This window comes from Myodes glareolus, chromosome 7 (genome assembly GCF_982192425.1).
Source record: "Myodes glareolus chromosome 7, mMyoGla1.1, whole genome shotgun sequence".
Lineage (NCBI taxonomy): Eukaryota > Metazoa > Chordata > Mammalia > Rodentia > Cricetidae > Myodes > Myodes glareolus.
This window is the reverse complement of record NC_142032.1, coordinates 68,603,063-68,622,791: the sequence shown is the minus strand read 5'-3', so window position 1 is coordinate 68,622,791 and position 19,729 is coordinate 68,603,063. Positions and strand designations below refer to the sequence as shown.

At 46.9% G+C, this 19,729-nt stretch overlaps 1 protein-coding gene across 3 annotated transcripts in view; it reads left to right on the top strand.

Annotated features, from left to right (window-relative positions):
• Positions 1–19,729, top strand: part of Ptpre (protein tyrosine phosphatase receptor type E) — a 146,819-nt gene that overhangs the window by 61,502 nt on the left and 65,588 nt on the right. The window contains exon 2 of one of the 3 annotated variants that reach the window (XM_085693249.2): positions 2,396–2,418. The gene's annotated coding sequence lies outside the window, so the exon portion shown is untranslated. Of the gene's footprint in view, positions 1–2,395; positions 2,419–6,935; positions 7,050–17,464; positions 17,606–19,729 lie in introns of those variants that run through there. The other 2 variants (XM_085693248.2, XM_085693247.2) reach the window with 2 other exon arrangements.

Below are 19,729 nucleotides of genomic sequence, written 5' to 3'. Positions count from 1 at the left end.
CACACCAAACTAGCTCTTTCCTTTGTGGTTTTTGTCTGGCTTGACCCAGCCTTCTGCCTCTGGCTACAGTCCTAGGCCAGCGGCCTCTGTGGAACACTGGGCTTTATTTTGTGTTGGAATGAGTCAACATAGCATTATTGGAAGGTCGTTGGGAGCATTCCGGCGAATTATCCTGGGAATGTGGTGGTAGTGCCCACCTTTGGCTTTTCCTGCTGCTTGACTCCAAGCCAACACTCTTCCCAGCATCACCTCTGGGTTAGCTTAGGGTGAGTGGAAGGCGTGAAGCTTTATCATAAACTGTTCTGGAAAAAGGCAGTTCACGGATCCACATTTACCAATACTCAGAGAACCTCTGCCTCATGCTTGGGCCTTACGTTATATGCAGCCTTTTGGCATGCTGGGAACCCTCTGTGACTTCGCATGATTCAACATGCTGTCTCTTCATTATTTTAGATTCCTTCCCTGGAAAATGACGCCATGACACATAGTGTCAGATATTACGAATAGATCATGTGTGCTACTGGTTCGTTGTTAACAGATGAATGTGTGATGGCTGAGACCATCAGCTTCCCTAAGTATGAAATTAGGGGGAAAAACACCACCCACTTGTTCCTTTAACAGCTCTTTGCTAGCCTGTGTAGCTACTGTGGATTTTCTGTGTACTGTCTGTTTCATTTGGGCTAAGTGCATGTATTAGCTAGCGGGGCTTTCTTACTCTTTAGGATTCTCTACAGAGACCTTCATGCTGCTTCAGAAATAGGCTTCATGCTTTTCCTTTTCCATGCCCATGTTTTGTATTTCTTTTCCTTGCCTTATTCCATTGACAAAGATTCCCAGTGCAGTATTACAGATTAATGGCCAAGGCAGATGTCCTTTGTTCTACTAGGAGTATATTGAGTACAGACTCTCCCAAGCAGATTTAAAATTTCTTAGCTACCAAATTTGCTTCTGTGGCCTTAAAACTACTTCCTAACTTAACTTCTAGATCTGTAACCATAAAATAATTTATAATAACTTGGTGTAATTTGTACCGTAGAGACAACAATATATTTGTTTTTAAAGTAACTAGCCTTGCCAGGACTGTCATCACAAGCAATCTGGTGGAAAGCAGCATGAAGGAGCTGGCTATTTTAAAACAGTGACAACTGGAAACTGATCCTACCCTTTAACTGTTTAAGCGTGTGATCACAACCCAGCCACAGCTCCATCCACAGGCAGATGGAAGTCTCATAAGCCTCTTGTGAGGCTGCCGGCTTCACCAACAGCAACACAAAGTTATGTTCATCAACAGTGGATGGAGGGGCGAACAGAATGAGGGAGTGAGATACTTGTTAATAGAAAGGAGTGGAGTGCTAGAAAATTCTGTGGGATGGTCAGGACTCAGAAACATGATTCTCAATGAGAGAAGCTAGTTGCAAAAGACCGTATATGGCAAAAGTCTATTTCTACAAAATGTTCATAATAGGAAAATCCACAGAAAGTAGACGAGTGATTGTCAGGAGGTCAGAGAGAGGAGGGGGTGTTAGACAGTGAACTCGTGTGTGTGTGTGTGTGTGTGTGTGTGTGTGTGTGTGTTTAGATGTCAAAAATTATCTAATATTAGATTTGTTAAGTCTTTTTAAAATTAAGTTTTATTTCAATATGTATGGGTGTTTTGCCTGCATGTGAGTCCTACATCTGTGCAGTACCCAAGGAAACATGAAGAAGGTGTCATATCCTCTGAAACTAGAGTTACAGATGACGGTGAACTGTGTGAGTTCTGGGACTCAAACTCCAGGCCTCTGCAAGAGCAACAAACTGTAAATTGAGCCATCCCTCCAGCCTCTAGTATTAGGTGTTAGCGAGGGTTATTAAACTCCTGACTATACTAAAAACCACTAAAGTATATACTTGGAGTAGGCAAATCTTATATATGTAAATTATATCATAGTAATTTTTCTTTTGAGGCAAAGAGCTCGTGAAGTAATTCGTGGTAAGGCTAGGCAGAGATGACACCAGATGTGGAGGGACGAGGCTGTCTCTAGCTTGAAAGGCCATCTCCAGGGAGGATGAGGGGACCACTTTAGGTGGGACCTTTATGTGACTCGCTCGGGGCAGCAAGCTGTGCAGACTCTTGAGAGCTGGACATCAAACACTTCAGACCCTGGATAGCCGCGTTCTGCCCTCCACTGACTGCCAGGGAGCCCACGAAGGCTTGATGGAGGACATGGGTGCGGAAAGGTTCTGCATGGAGCAAAAAGAAATGACCACCAAAACAAAGCAGTCTCCAGAAGACCCTGAAATATGAAGAAGCAAAATGGGTGTAGGCAGCTAGTACTGGTAGAAACGGGAGGCTCAGATAAGCAATCGAAGTTGTCACCAAAAAACTAACGCTTTTTTCTTCTTTCTCTTTCAGACTATAGCCCTCATTTTCCCTTGGTGAGTACATAACTTTCTAAAAATTTGTTTCTAATGTACGATTATTTTGCTAAAAGTGCCTGGAATTTAATTGTTATATTAGGCTTCTCTTGTTGGGAAATGAGCCATATGGTCAGCGGGTGACGCACAAATGTAGTGCCTTAGCTTGCTCAGTGGCTCGCATCACACTTCTCGTTCTTTTTTTCCTCCTGGCATACCTCCTAGCACAGCCACTCAGTGGCCTGAAACATTGTTGAGAGCAGTTCCCACGTGCTTTCCTTTCTCTGGCCTGTTCCTTTCACAAGGGGCTTGCCTTATCTCAGTGGCACACATTGACCGCTCCTCAGGGTTCACCACGGCACGTGATTGCCTAGTGGGAACCCCTTCTTAAATGGATCTGCTACCCTGGGTTGGGGGGACTGCTAAGAAGGTGATTTTCTGAATGGCATTCTTAGTGGAAAAAAATTGCTTCAGTGTCATGGGATCTTGTGTTTTATACCTTTGGGGTCCAGGAAACAGCAAAATTCTACATTTCTGATGCCTGTAAGAAAAGTGTATATATATATAGAACATCATAGCCTAAATCTTACTTTGTTTTATCTTGTTTTAGACAAATTCTCACTATGTTGCCAGAGCTAGCCTCAAACTCACAATCCTTCTGCTTCAGCATCCTTAGTGATGAGATTTCAGGCCTATACCACTATACTATCATTGCCTACTTCATAGCCTTTCAAAACCATTTAATCAGCTTAATACTGTTCCTTTTTTCAAAGGAAAGGGAGAAGGAAGTCTAAGAGATTTGTTTTTGTTTGTTGAAACAAGTTCTCCATCTGTAGGACTGGATGGTCTAGAACTAGGCCAGGCTAGCCTCAAATTCATAGATGATCCTCTTGATTCTGCCTCCTTGAGTATTGAGATTTGGATCATGCTCCACCAATGAGTTTTAAAATGACTTCAAGAAGAGAAGGGGATGCTTAGCCTATGTGCTGCCCTTGGTGAGCATCACCAGAGTATCAACTAGAAAGTCCCATTTCCTAAATGCACGGCCTCCTTTGAAATATCTTTGTTCTTGGGGCATGCTGCCACACGGCTGTAACCCTAAGTCTTGGGAGATAGAGACAAGAAGTTCTGATTTTCAAGGCTAGCCTGGTCTACAGGAGACTCTATCTCAAATGACAAGACAGAAACAACAACAGTAAGCTTTTACTGTGCTCTGAATTTTAAGGCTGCTGGATTGGTTCATTTGTCTGACTGGCCTCCTCTCTTAGGCAAGGGGTTCTTGATGGTATATCTCCGTCTGAATGTGAATAGCTGTGGTTGTTCCTGATTTGATCAAAGCCATGTTAGTTATGTGGCTGTTTCTCTGTGTTTTGGTAAGGTGGGCTAATGATAATCAAGAATTTATAAACTAAGAAAAAAGGAAGCCTTCATTTGTACTTACTGAGTTTTATGGTCCTTTATCTGTCTCATTGTTATTAAACACTACCAACTATGAATGGCATCCAACCCTATTTGGGTAAGTCGTGACAGTGGGAACAAAGGGGAGGCTCTTTGCTGGAATAATTTTTATGGGATGAAGATTTAATTGCAAGTAAGCAATCTCTATTTTATTGGAACTCAAGCCATTGTATGTTGGTGTGAACGAATGCACATTAAACACGACCCTGTGGATTTGAGCAACATTTTTTTCTATGTTCCTGCCATTCTGGAGTGATGTATTCAAAGATCAGACTTCATGGATTTATCTTCTTCTCAAACACAGGACACAGATTTTGGTTAGTTAAAAGCATGTGACCTTTATGCTCCTTGGCACTTTTGTCTGGACTGACTTATGCAGAGTCAGTTTTCCTTCTTCCCATTCTAGAATTTCCTAGCCTCTTAGTCCATTGCCCTGACGCCCATCAGTGAGCCAGCAGCTCTCCAAGTGAGTGATCTTGTGACAGTTGCTTGCCTGGCTCCTCAACCCCCACCCCACCCTGTTTAAAACCCAGTCAGAGGTTTGGAAGTCAATGTCTTGCCTAGCAATGCTAAACTGACATTCTATGTGTCTGTGTTTCCATGTGGATCATGCTATCCAGGCAGCAGCTCCAATCTTCTTGGCCCCGCCTTTTGCCTCTGACCTTGGTCCTGACCTTTGTGTCTTTAGTTGGGTCACTCTGTTCTTGGCTTTAAAAATATGGGTCTGGGAGACGACCCTGTGGTAAAGGGCTTTCTGCACATGCAACATGAGTTGCAACCCCACAGCACCTACAGAAAAGCCAAGCATAGAGGAGAATGCACCAAGCATAGAGGAGGATGCCTGCAACCTCAGTGCTTGGGATGGGCAGGACAGGAGAATCCTGAGGCCTAGTCCACCAGGAAGTGTAGCAAAAAATATCAAGTTCCCAGTTCAGTGGGAGACCTTGATTCAAGGAGTAGGTGTCTGAAAAAGACAGCCCATTGTCAGCCTTTGACCTCCACACTTGTCAGCAAAGGCAAGTGCACTAACGTCTGTGAATGCACGCTCACACGCACGCACACACAAACACACACACAAAAATCTGGTCATGACTTCAGTATTCTTTCTTTTTGACTTGAAGAACAAGTATATGAGGAAGGGACAAGGTAATCTCTTCTGCCTTCATTAAGAATCTGTCTCCTGGGCTGCAGGCAAGTTCTCTGTTTCATTGGCAAACATTTGAGACTAAGCGAAACGCTTCAGGATTCCAGTGAACGATCAGAGAATTACTTCTAACTTTTGGCATCTGAAACTGGCTTTTGAGTGACTTGGAACTTTGGCCAGTCTGAGTAAGCAGTGCAGGTAAGCTCCCTAAGGTTGGAGATGGTCACAAGCCTTCATCCAAGCTTTATAGGACAGTTGCAGAGAAGGCAGGTTCGCAGCCCAGCAGAATGAACACAACAAGCAAACCTCCTTTCTTCTGTCCAGCTTTCCCAGGAGGATGGAGATATTTAAGTGAGATGCGCCCCAGCAAAGTTCATAGATGCCAACTACTGTGACCTCTGCTGATCCTATGTTAATATCACCACAGAATCAAGGGCAGTTGTTTCCAAATTCTAAGAAGTATAGAATTGGGCCTCACTATGTATAGGCACCACACTGTTTGCCAAAAGACCTTCACTTTACTGGCATCATCATTGACTTTCTATTTTAAAAAACCTATATTAATTCTGGCTTTCAAAACAATGAAGGTTTTTCTCTTTTGTGTCGGGCTGGGAGAGCCCTTTAAGCAAGGGCTCCCCCTTTTCATTTTGCAGTTAACAATAAACTTCAAAGTCCTGGCTATGAAAATGTGAAGAGTTGACTTCAGTCCCAACGAGCATATTAAAAGCTAGGAGCAGAGCCACACACTTGTAATCCCAACCCTGGGGAGGCAGAGACAAGCCAGTACCTGGGACTCACTGGCCGGCTGCCCCAGGCAAAGCAATGAGCTCCAGGTTCAGTGAGAGATCCTGCCTCAAACATAAGGCAGATAGCCATAGAGGAAGACACCTGATATCGACCTCTGGCCTCTACATGTGAGCATGGCTCACACACATGCACATGCACGCACATGAACAGCTGCACACACGTGGACAACACACAGGCTCACACACAAAAGACGAAACAGTAGACTCGTGGAGGCCATTCTGTCCCGCCTGTGAGAAAAGGTTTCCCACGCCCTAGAATCTAATGCAGTAGAGTATGAGAGTTAAGAATTCATGGAAGACAAATAATTAAGGTTTAAATACATTCTCCATACTCCAGGAACAGCTCTATTTTCAAACCTAAGAGTGGCCATGGCCAAGTCAAAGCAGTGATGCCGTAAAGTGATGATTTCACTCTGGCTCGTGGATATAACAAAGGGATAAGCCTGAACAGAAGTGATAGCATCAGATAGCAGCTGGGCATTTGCCAGCTCACCCTGCATGATCTGTGCCGCCTCCCCTCGCACTTTCAAAGCGTGTTGACTTTTCTCCTCTGAGTCAATGTTCTTTGGCGTTGGCGTGAATGGCCACGATAGCAGGACAAGAATCTGAGGTTTTCCAAGGAGAGCCGCTGGCCCTGGTCTTTGAGGTGGGGGTGCCCTTGGGTGGCAGTCCAGGGTGACTTGAGTGGGAAGAGCAGGTGCTGCATGCCCTGAGCTGGCCTTTGGAATGGCAGGAAGGAGCAAGGGCAAGCGTGTGCAGGAAGAGGTGCGGCTCCGTGAGGTGTGTGGCTCAGGCCTGATGGGAGCCCGTTGCATGCACTTGGGTTTTCTGTCAGTTCCTGGCTCCCTGAGCTTCCTCCTCTCAGATTAGCCGAGCTTCAGGAAACAGTGAGAGATTCCTTCCCCTGCTGACCCCTGACGGTCTAGAGTGCACTCTGGGACCTGAGGGTGACTCACGGCCTTCCAGTCCCATCCCCTAGAGAGCTTCCACCTTCCTTTGAGAAGAGTTTTCCCAGAGGAGTCTGATAGGAAGTCCATTGTCACTCCCAGAGGCAGGCAATCCCCATCAGCCACCCTTTCCACTTGGAGGGAAAGGGGAACTTCAGTTGTCCATATAAACCCTGTCTCGTCGCTGCTCCTGAGGCAGACCCCGACATTCATCTTGAAATCCACTTCAGCCAGCAGAAAAGCATGGATCCCTCAAGGCCACGATGGCTGCTGTGCATCACCCCAGCTGGACAAGAGGTAAAGGGGGGCCAAGCAGAGGGGAGCCTTTCCAGGCATTGTGGATTCTCTCATGCTTGCTAATCATATAATTTCTAAAGCACCCAAAATTTAGGTTAAAGACTATTACCAAGGCTTTTGAGAAACAAAACTTGGCAAACACCTCTGTTAACTTGTCCAGTCCTGTACAGGAAATCTGGGTTTGTCCCTGAGCCCATTTGTGTCTGCAATAGCCCCAGCTGTGGCTATGCACAGACCTCGGCAGGGAGCCACTGTCTGTTTGGGCCTGGAGGGGTAGGGAGGGCCATCAGATCACCAGGAATCAAAGGTGAAGTTTTTCTTTCTGGCCAGCGGGATAGTTTCTACCTATTATCAGCCAGGCATTTTATCATCAAGAGTGCCCTCTTGATCATCCTTTGGGATGTAGGAAATGACACCTTAACTAAAAGTGGCACACTGAGAAAGGAGGAGGAGGTACCTGAAGCAGGGCATGGGCCAGGTCTTCAAGATGTCTGCCTTTGGTGCCAGAAGCCAGCCCCACCCCATGCATGGTGAGGTTTTCCCGGTTGTGGCGCTCGAATGGTAGGAACAGATGGTGTGAGCAACAACAGGCAGCGCCAGCTGCCTGGGGTGGGGTGGGGGGGCATCATTCACAATGCGGAGGGGAACGACAAGAAATGTGAGCCCCATTGTGGGTGAGTCACGGGGAGATTTCTCAGGCCCACCGGACCTCCGAATCAGGAACAAGGTCAGGTGCCAAGTGCAAGGACAGATGCAGAGTTGAGAACTTACTGTCAACGGCATCTCTATCAACAGAGTGTGTCCCGTGGCAGTTGGTACATCAAGCAACAGATTAGATGGCGGCATCTTTTCAAAACCTGCCAATCTGAACTGGCTTTTCAGAACCCAATATGATGTGACATTTAGAATAAGGTGTTTAAGTCGTTAGGGGAAGGATCCCTGTGGAATTGCAGAGCGATGACTTCCCATCACGGGTTCTCTGCATAGCTTCGCAGAAATAAGGAAATGCAAGAGGAGAGATTGGATTTGTGCTATTTTGTGGTGAGGGCTACTACTTGGTACTCAGTGACCTTTTAGGAGCATGTTGATGATGCTTGAATGTTAAATGATCCCAGACAACTATACAAAACGTTCTACAACGAGAAATGGCACAGATAAGTGAGGCGTGGAAACTCATGGCTGTGATCCAAAATCTGGAAGGCTGAGGCAGGAGGATTGCTGGGAGTTCAAGGTCTGTTTAGGCTACATGGTGAGATGTGTGCTTGTTAAAACTGCTGTGTCATATGGCTGCTGAAAAACATTCTGATGTTGATGGAAATGACTATTTGGAAGCAAGGCTTGGTCCATTTCCTGTTTTTGCTAAATGATTTAAATGCCTTATGCTTAAAGCACAAATTCCATTTATTATCAGGTGAATCCAATAAAGGACACTTGATAGTTTATAAAACATGCTCAAATTTATTATCTCATGTGGGCCTCATACATGCTTGAGAAACAGTCTGGATAATGCCTTTGCATTTCCACCCTGAAGATTAAAAATCAGAATCAGGGGCTAGAGAGACAATTAAATGGCTAACAAACATTGCTTTACAAGTCTGAAGACTTGAGTTTCAGTCCCCATTTATAATGTAAAAAATCAGGTGTAATCACATATCTGTAACCCCAGTGTTGTGGAGGGCAGAGGCAAGAGGATCACTGGGGCTTGCTGGCTGCTAGCCTAGCTCCACATTCAAAAAGAAATGGTCTCAGGGCATAAGGCAGAGAGTGATACAGCAGGGCCATTGAGGTTCTCTTCGGCTTCTAATTCTCCATTAGTGCACACATATAACTACACGGGCGGGGGGAGAAGGGGAGGGAGGGAGGGAGAGAGAGAGAGAGAGAGAGAGAGAGAGAGAGAGAGAGAGAGAGAGAGAGAGAACAGACCCAGGCAGATTGGAGAATTGGAGAAGCAAGTCAACAGGACAGGCAGCAAGATCTGTGGGGTTAGCAACCTGGTAACATGATAGTTTGCATGCGAGTGTCTGTGTGCTAGCATGTGAGTGCAAGTACCCAAAAGGCCCAGCAGCATCCCCTGTAGCTGGAACCCTAGGCAGCTGGAAGAAATCTGACTCCTGGGAACTGCCCAGATACTCTACAAGAGCAGCACATGTTTTAACCATTGAGCCATCTCTCCAGTCCCCATATCTGTTACCTTGACCACGAACTATGTGCCATTTCCTAGAGCAGACCATCTCGGCAGGGCTGATTAAAGAAAGTCAGCAAATCCTTCAAATCCCTCCCAGCGTCCCTCTAACTGGCAGAGTCCCTTTCCTACTTGAACACCAGTCAGCTCTCATAGCTGTCACCCAAGGGAAGGTCATCCGCGCTGACAGGAAGGGCTCCACTATGAACAATGTTATTTTACAGCTGTGCTGTGCAAGTACACAGAGCACACGGATGAATCAAAACGTTCTGCGGGCTGTGCACATGGCTGGTGGGTGGATCGCTGCGTTTGGGAACAACCTCATGACCATCAAGTTGATCTTGGCCAGGGTTCCCAAAGATTTCCGTATGTTATCTGCTACCCAAATTCAGTTTTCTAATCTCTCTTCACACCCTCGCCAGGTTTCCTTCCAGCACAGCCTGTCCACTCCCTCGCCGACTGTTTATCAGTATCTCCCGCTGGCTCACAGTTGTATATGGTTTTTTTTAAAAAAAAAAAAAAAATCTGGTGGGGGCTGGGAGATGACTTAGTCCCTAAAGCGCCTACGGTGCAAGCATGAGGACCTGAGCTCCGGTCCCTGGCACTTACCTAGAAGTCTGAGCATTGTGGGCAGACACCTATAATCTGAGCACTGGGGAGACAGAGACAGGAGAACTCCTGGGCCTTACTGCCCGGCCAGGCTAGACAAATCAGTGAGCCCCAGCTTCAGTGAGAGCCTCTATATCAAAAACTTAAGGTGGAGAGCAACTGAGAGAGAGACTTGATGCTGTCAGCTTCCGCCTTCCCCCATACCCTCACATGTGTGCTCATATACACACGCACCCCACACACACTAAAACGAAAGTGCTAAGTGTTGGGTCTGAGTTAGTTTGCAAAACTAGCGCCGCCTGAGGCCTTTCTGTAGCAAGAATGAGTGTGCATTTTGTGCAGGAGCTTAGAGGAGACTTGGCTAAAGACAGACGGCAAGCCGGTGGAGACCAGTAACCCGGTAATTTGATGATTTTGTTCAAGAAAGCCAAATGACTTGGACGTGTTCCTTCACACACACCTGAGTCACAACTTCCTTGTCTAAAGCATGAAGGACTGCTTACGGATTTTTACAAAGGTCTCCTTAAGACAAAATTCTGTGATGGCTGGATTTGAACTAATGACAGAGATCCCCAACAGTCGGTGACTGGCTGCATCTACCAACGGTGACTGTGGACCCTGGTGTTAGCCCCCTTCCCTACGGAGATAGGTTTGTAAATTATTATCTTTGTGATGATAATCTCTGTTTTGACAGCCGTCATCCTGTAGCCAACTCGGTTCGCTTCTATTTGCTCTCAATCTGCTAAAAAAAAAATTGAAATTTTATTTGAAAAGCAGTCAACTTTCTTCCCGTTCTGCTGCTCCCAGGTAGGAAGAAAAGACAAGCACTGGGATTCTGTAGACTTGGACTTTCCAAAGTGAACCCCGGCTGAAGCTTGGTGGCCAAGCATATGCCTAGTGTGCAGGAGGCTCTGAATGTCGTCCCCAGAGATGCAAAACAAGAGGGTGACTCCCCCTGACCTGAGATCCATTCTACAGAATCATTCCTGCAGCCATACGATGATTTACTTCATTTATGTGTATGGTTCATTGCGGAGGCCAGTTCACATACTGAGAAACCATGGACACCCCAATATTGCCCTGTACCCCCCGCCAAGACACACACTTGGGAGTTTGACAGAGGTCAGATTGGAAAATCTGTGTTGTTGAGATGTTAGAGGTTCCCGACACACACCATCAGTCCCAGGAATCTCTAGTTCGCAATCCGATTTTGGCTTCCTGCCAACGTGAAGCCAGCACTGACATTCTCGAATGCCGTTTCCTGTTGTGGGCGGCTTGATTTAATTTTTAATGAGTGATTCACTGTCCATGGCCATGTGTTTTTCTCCTGTTGCACTGAGTATTAAGTCATGTTTCCTTTAAAACATTATTTTTGATATCAACTGAGAGCCTCGTGGCGCTCAGCTGTGGAGACAAAGGGACACAGTCACGTCCCCGAAGGGATGGCATTTAACCTGCCCCAGGAAATGACAGTTGTGTGACTGTGATGTTCTCCAAAGGGCAGAATCCCTCTTCAACATTTAAACTGTTTCTTTGATCACGCTGCTTTCCAGAGCTGTGTGATTTTAAGAGCAGTTTCCCGAGGTTTTAACTGTTCATCTAGACCTTTGGAGAGCCTCGTGGTAGGTGTCTCTAATGGAAAGCCTGGCCAGAACATCCGTTCCTCCATGTTTGAAGGGCTTCCTCCCTGCCTGTTATTCACCATCTGTTATTCAACACCAGAAGCACATTATCCCCCAGAGCTGCTCTTTTGCTCTTTGGTCCCTTCTCCTGACAAACTCTCACCTGATGCCACTCCTATAGGAGCTGCTAAAGTGTGGAGCACCCTGACCTCATGAAGGGATCTCCTTCCTGTTTTGAGCAGGGAGCATGGCTTTGCCCTATACCCAACTCAGTGAGCCCTCAGCATCGCATTTTACAGTGATACCTATGGACTTGGGAATCCATGAGGATGAGGTTGATAATCACAGCCCCCAAAGGGCTCAAAGAGGCAGCAGGAAGATGAGAAGGACAAGCGGGCACGAGATAGAATAGGTCAGGAAGAAGCAGTGGCAGCTGCAGGAATGAGGGCCAGAGAGGTGACTCAGCAAAGAAGGTGCTTGCCTCAAAGTCTGATGGAGTTCGATCCCACATGACTGAAGGAGGGAGCCGACTGCTTCAACTTATTTATCCTCTGACCCCCTCCCACACACACACCACATACACACATGCATGCATGAGCACATATACACGCACATAAACATGCACACACACTAAATGTTTACAAGAAGGTCAAAGAAAATGTTATTAATGAAACAGTTAAAACGATGCTGTAGCTGTACTTCAGGGGAAACAATGCCCAAGAAAGCAGTCTTGCTACAGGTGAAAATTCCTAAAAGCACTAGAGAGGTGGGGAGGGGAGGGGTGGTCGCAGTCTTGCTTTGAAAATTATTTATTTTTTGTTTATTTGGTGCTGAGGATTGGAACCGGGGTCTAACATGCCCTACCAAAGAGTTCTTCAACTGAGGCCCTCCCTCTACTCAATCTCCCCCACCCCAATACACTAATCTGTTCTTAACCCAACTTCTTGAGCCTGGGCTCAGGAGGTGCCAGTGCTGAGCAGAGGAGACACCCTGTGACAGGTGGCTGTAGTCCGGCTCTCCTGGGCCCATTGGAGCTCAGGAGACACATGTACACTCTAACAGGCAAACAGCAAGCCGGAGCAACAGCCTTCCTCCCCTTGCTGATCTGCCTGCATCCAAAACCCAAGCAGCGCATCAGAAATCCAGCCGCCTCTACTGAGAATCAAGCTCTGAGTCAGAAGCCCAAGGCTGTGCTTCTGACAAAGGTTCCCAAAGCCTGGGAACCACGGAACCACAACTGAATCTAGATCTATACCTCCAGCCCAAGAACATTGTCCACAACCAGAAGCCCTGGCCTGAGAGCCACGCCTCCATTCCAGGCATCTTAAACAGTGGTGTGGACGGAAGCCTCCATTGTGCATCCAAGCGCGCTGACCTCCTAAACTTCTTTGAGATTAGAAATGAGGCTGTTGGGCTCCCGCACACACTTTCTGAATGTGCCTGCTATGTGCACAGCTGTGTCCTGGCGATGTGGTTTTTGTTTTAGTTGAAAAGCCATGAGAATTAAGGGAATGGACAGCCTGTTCCTTCCAACCCAGATTTGAAGACAGAGTCTTATCATGGATCTGAGATACTGGTGTTGCCTGTCTGAGGTTCTCAGGCCAACAATCGAAGGTCTGCTTTAAGAGAATGAAATACAGGGAGGGAGAGGAGAAACCCAGGAGAGGGACCCACTGACACAGACCCATTAGTTTAGCTGAAGGAAATGTCTACCTTCCTATTTCCTGTTTCCTACTGAATCCACATTTTCTGTAATATGTGACTCATAACTAGAAATCATGCTTGGTCGGATCACTGCCCAGAGCAGAGGATTATCTATTTTATTCCATCTGACTCTGCCATGGGGGAGAGGGTCATCACTGGTGAATGAACTCATTGTCTTTGAGTCCCCAGGACTTGCCCAGCACCTAGCAGATCTGAGAAAACTTGAAAACTGGTCAGTAACTGTGTGAGGAAATGAACAGATGGGCATGAGGAGAGGGCATTCTGTACCCAGCCGAGGGCAACCCTCACTGTGAGCAAACCAGACGCATCAAATGCCCGGTCACTTTATCAAAGAGCAGTGGGGGGAAAAGCTTTTTTTCTTTCTTCTCTTTTCCCTCTGGACCCATCCTAATCGGTTTTGTTAGGTCTCTTTAATATCACACTCCCTCGGACATCCGGGGCACTCTCAGGCCTTGGACTTGGCAGGAGGAGGGAGGCCACACAACCTCCTTCTCCCTGTGCCTGAACCCAGTCTTCTACTGCACCACTGGGGGAGTAGCAGACAGTAGAAGATGCACCCCAAGGAGTGTGGCAGAACGTGAATCAAGACACCAAGCTCCCGGAATGTGCACCACTGCCCATTTTACCTGAAAAACACAACTTCAAGAGATAGCAGATTTTGAATGGATCTCACAAAAGAATTTAGAGTCTTAGGCCTCTGACCGGGGCTTTCCTGAGCAGGGCCTGAGGGACTTCTCAGATCACATCTTCTGCAGCCAGCCCTGGGAGTGCAGAGTGGGGGTCAGCTTGCTGCATGCTCACCCATGGGGGTGGTAGAAACAGGGGCACGTATGTGTCCTCTGCAGATGGGCTCTGAAAACCCCAAATTCCTTATCTGTTTCTAGAAAAGTCTTCCCTGTCCAGTTACATCCAATGCCCAATGTCCAGTGCATATGTCCTGCCTCCCTGTCCTACTGACTTATGTTGTCATGGAAACACAACCCACTGTTTAGACCTGCTGTGTTTGTCCAGCCCTTCCTCATGAGATCATGGTCCCCCTCTCCCTTCCCCTTCTCTGACCACACACACACACATACACACACACACACACACACATACACACACACACACACACACACAAACACAAACACACACTATACTAAAGAAATAAATCAACTAACACCTCATGTGTCTCCGGCACTCTTTAGTGGTCTCTTTGTCAGTACCACTGGCTCCTGAGACCTCTTTGGAGGATGTGGCCAAGTTTATTGTACTGTGTTGTGACTGTGCAGGCAGGAGGCAGGCAGGCATGTTGGGACTTCCAGGCCCCTCTCCGCTTTATCAGAGGGAAGAGCCTCTGGTTTTGTGCCAGCACCACGCCAGCCAGGACTATACATTCTGGTTTAACGTGGGGCTTTGATACGACTTGTCTTCCCGATCCCCGCTTCCACAGTTTCAAAGAGCTAATAGATGTGTCCACTGATCAAAGCCACTTATTAGCATTGAGCTCCTGTGTCTTGACGTGTTTAGTCACTTCATCCTGTGTCCAGAAATGAGGCACTGGAATTATGCCGGGGGTCATCTAACAAAGAGAATGAAACTTCTCTCAGCGCCGGTGCTGTGGCTCCTCTTTCCATGCCAGCTGGCAAGAGTGGCCTCCAGTGCAGGATGGCTCCAGCCTTCAACAGCCAACAGACTCTCATATTTCCCTCAGAGGTGAGGACCCAGAACACATCTCCCGCCTGTCTGAATTCAAGAATGAGGTGAAAGATATGGCTGGCGATGGCACAGACTACCCACTTGAGTGGTAGGGGAGACCACTCAGGATCTCATGAGCCCTGATACCTAGTTTCCTTAAAGATCTGGATCGCTTGGCATCCTGCTGAACTTGTCCCTAAGTTAGGAGGAGTATTGGGCTATTAGCACTGGAGCAGCCTATGCAGAGATGGCCAACACCATGCAGAATAGAGGAGATCTAGACCACTGGGCAACTTTGTGGGGAATAACTAGAGGTCACCCCACTTTTCTGATAGAGGGAGGAACAGGGGGAGTGAGAAGGCTTGGTTTTCAAAACCACCTGGAACTCTAGCTCTAGGGAAGCCAGTGCCCCCTCCTGGCCTCTAAGGTTAACTGCATACATGTAAATACACACACATGCACAAAAAAAAATCTTAAAACCTAAATAATAAATATTCTAAAAGGAGTTTCAGTCACATTCTCAAGACCTGCATACTCTCAAGGTTCATGGGTCCCAAATAGCACCACAGAGTTGCCCATAATGGCTTGGCCATTGGTCTAAACACTGAACCTGGGTTGTAGAATTGGACGGCACCTATGGTTTCCGTGATTTAATTAGCAACATCTGCAGTATGATGTTTCAAGCACCTACATGGAAACCTAGTTTCCAATGATGCCACAATATTCAATTGTTTTTGAAGGGATCTCAAGATAGCTGCAGCAAGCACCGCCTACCTTTGCTGGGTGCCAAAGGAGAATAGTCTACTTGTGAAGCGACTCATCCCTCCTTGCCTCACTTAGCATTCTGTTCGTGTTTATCCTAGCCATGCACGCACACATTAAAAAGTTATCTTAGCTCACCTTGAACCAAATGGACTTGACCTCTATTTATAAAACGTGCCTTAGCGTGAAAGAGGAAGCCTTTTCCCAGAATTCATCAAGCCATCTGCCTCTGGCTTGTTCCTGTGTTAGATGTCAGCCTTGGGGTGAGTCTCGTTTCTCTTGGAAAGCTCACGGTGTGGACACCTTGTTGCCAGGAATCAGTGTGATTGACTTTTCATTTCAGAGTGATGTCAAGGCTCCTGTTATTCCCAATGTGGACACCGAGCGGTGAATGATGTCTAATTATTTGGAAAGGAGTAAGGCTTCTTGAGGGATGTGTAGACTGGGGAACTTCTGTTGCCTGGCAACATGTAACTTTATCGGTGTGTCACCAAAGACATTTTAAAGGGTTAGAGACACACCCTGAGACAATTGTATGTTAGGAGAAGAACTTAGAAGCTGCCCTGTTAGAACCATTGCTTCCACAGTAGAATGGACACACTGAAGAGCAGGTGTGGGTAGGGCTGGGTGTAGAGCACATGCTCAGACATAGGTGTGTGCGTGCACACACGTGCACAGATGCCTCTGCATGAACTTGCATGGAAGCCAAGTGTGAACCTTGAGGGGTCATCCTCTATTTCTCTCTACCTTATCTGTTTTGGGGGGTTGTTTCTGAGGCAGGGTCTCTCATTGAACGTGGGAATTACCATTTCAGCCAGACTGACTGACTGGTCAGGGAACCCCAGGATCTGTGTGTCTCCATCCTCCCAGCAGTAGAGTTACAGGGCAGCCCATCATCTGATCTTTCCCCATGAGTGCTGGGATTTAAACTCAGGCTCCCCTGCTTGCACATAAAGTAATGTACTCACTGAGCCATCTCTCCAGCCTCACCAGATTCCTCTTTCTCAGCAACGCTTTTCAGTCTAAGGTTTGCGTCTAAGTATGTATGCCAATCGCTTCCTTTTGCTCTATCTGAACCGTTGCCATAGGGAATGGTGTCCATAAACTCCTGACTCTCCCGCCCCCACCTAACTGTTCACTTCCGTTCTCCATCTCCTTCCCTGTCGGCAACTACACTCACAAAAACATTTCTAACGAGAAGGAAGGAGGCAGGCTGTGTGAAGGAAGATGCAGGGCTGGTGTGCCCAGGCTGCCGTGAATTATTGTAAATGTCGCAACCCTCATTTCTTTTTGAAGTGGGTGTTGTAAGAAGTGTGCCCATTTGCCATGGCAGCCTGCGCCTGAGATCCACACTGCATTCTTTCCTATGTGGAGAACGCTTTCTTTGTGTCACTAAAACAACAAAACTTCTTAGTCTGCAGTCGTGTCATGGGAGGGAATTCTGGAAGGGGATGCAAGGGACACAAAGCAAAAATGAGAGAGAGAGAGAGAGAGAGAGAGAGAGAGAGAGAGAGAGAGAGAAAAGGGAGTGAGAGACAAGATTCCACAACTAAATGAATCATGAATCAAACTTATATTAACTTAATTTTTTTGAGTCAAACTTAGATTTAATGTTTTCCTTGCTTCATAATTATCTACTTCTTTCCAAATGGCAGCCCCTAATATCCAAGCCCCAAGGTATTGCTCCCTTTTTAATAACAACCCCTTGTCGGAGTGAAAGCTGGCTACTTCCCTGAGCATCCTGATTGGCAGGAGGAGAAAAGGGAAGCTCTCAGTGGCCACTCTCAGGGCAGCTTCCCCTGTCCTCTGAGGCTGCTGAACTTAAGTCAGCACTCCGCTCAGAAGCTGAATCCTTGGGCTAGCCCCTCAGAGGATCAGCATCCTTGAGTTCAAATCCAGTTCGGCCTGGGAGTTCTTCACCTCTCAGAAAACCAGGACACTGAAGACTGAGAAATGAAATAACCGTCACATTTCTTAAGGTAGAGTTCTCAGATACCGACTAAGTACAGCTTGTGTGTGTGTGTGTGTGTGTGTGTGTGTGTGTGTGTGTGTGTTGGTGTGCAATGGGGACACCAGGCTTGTTCACTGAGGAGTATGTGATGCTTAGTTTTAAATAATAACTTGTCACATCGTAAAATCGCTTGAGAAGAGAACTTCAGTGAAAGGTTGGTCCAGACTAAACTGGCCTGTGGTTTTGTCTATGGGGACCGCCTTGATTCTTAATTGTCCCAAGAAGACCCAGCCCATTGTGTGGCACCATTCCCTAGGCTGGGTCCTGAACTGGATGAAAGGAGAAAAAAAGCTCTTTGAGCAAAAGCACCAGGCAGGCAGCATGGGTGTGTTCGCTCTCTGCCCTTGACTGTGGGTGCAATGTGACTAGCTGCCTGAGTTTCTGCCTTCACTTGCCCTCGGTAATGGGACTGTAATCTGGAAGTATAAGCCTAGTAAGCCTTTTCCTCCTCGAAGATGCTCTTGGTCAGGGTGTTTGATGGCGAGAACAGGAATGAAGCTAGAACTTGAGTGGATATGGCAGATCTTCCAACAAGAAAACATGTAGCCCCCTCCTTCAGACTTCATGGCTTCTGCTGTTTACAAACTATTTCTCGCAGTATCAATGGTGATACACACGTTCTCCCTAACTGTCTAATACAGGGACTAAGTTGACGCATTATAGGATGTTACCTCCTTTTCTAAGTCCCACTGCATCCATCACGAATATGCCAGCATGCACACGCATGGTCCTCTGAGCTGCCCTTCCACCCTGTGGGATGGAGCTAAGAGTCCGCTTAATGATGTTGTACATGACGAGGTGTTTGTTTTTGGAAGCACCTGTACCATGTGAAGCAAATGGCTTGATTTAAGTGTGCGGCTTGACTGCGATTCAGAACTGAATGCACGGCAGCGGTACTGCAGCAATCACTATGGCAACCAGTGGAAATAATGGCCCCCTTCGGGAATAAGAGAGATCTCAGATCCCCTCGAAATCAGCGGTGTTGGCGGTTTGCAGTAGAGGTAGTTTTCGGTGATTGTTTCATACTTTCTTTATGGACAGAACACAAATGGGCAAGAGAATTTTCAGACAAATAAATGGATTTACAGATAACTCATGTGATAATCTAAGCCACGGAGGAAAGCAAGGCAGCAATTCCAGCAGCCGATGAGCAAATGCCCAGGGCGTTCCATCCGCAAAGCTGTCCCCTGGCTGTGAGAAGCCACACAGAATGGCCCTGGACGACCTTTGTTGGCCTATGTGGCCATTAGAGACTTTGCACATTTTCTTATTGGGGGCAGAAATGCTAGTGAGCTAAACGAAACGGAGCCCATAAATATGCAATGCCTCCTTGGCACGGGGAAAACACTCAAAGCTCAGTACTTCAGATTCTCAGGAAAAAAAAAATAAAATGAGTGCCTGGATTACTCGTAAGATTATTCTTACGAGTAACATAAAATGTATGATTCTGCAGCCGGCAGCTCTCCCAGAAAGGTGCACTGGGGTGCAGAGGCATCCTTGTTCCTCCTACGTGGCCTGAGGCTTTGTTAGAACTCTCGGTCCACATCTGGGGTGCATCCGCACGGCTGTCCTGAGACTCGGAAGCACAGTCTCTCCATGAAGTAGCATGTCCCCAGGGCTTTGATGATATCTGAGTTTCCTTGCGGAATCTGAAATAAGAACCTCCCCACACACACACCCGACGAATGCTCCACTCCATCACAGGGTAAGGAGGGCTTCCTCAGACAAGGAGGCGGCGGCTTCCAGATAACAGGATGGGAAGTAAAACCGAGTGCTCCTTTCCCTTTTTATCTTAGTGTTTGCTGTGGGAGAGGTGAGAGATGACTTTGATATGAGAAGTTATCTCTCTAAGGTCACGTCATGCCTGAAATAGAAGTGTTTTCTAAGCTGAGGGGAGTGGGGGCTGTTAGTCAACGGATGGAGAGGTTTGGTTTTGGCAAGCTGCCTCAGCACTTTACCATTTATTACACGCTAAAGCATCTGTTAAAGGGTAATCCTGATTTAAATGTATGTGTTACGATAAAAAGAAAAAAACCCATATTTAAGGAAAAACACTACCCCCATGCTTCTGGGAGACGCCTGGCCTCGTGTC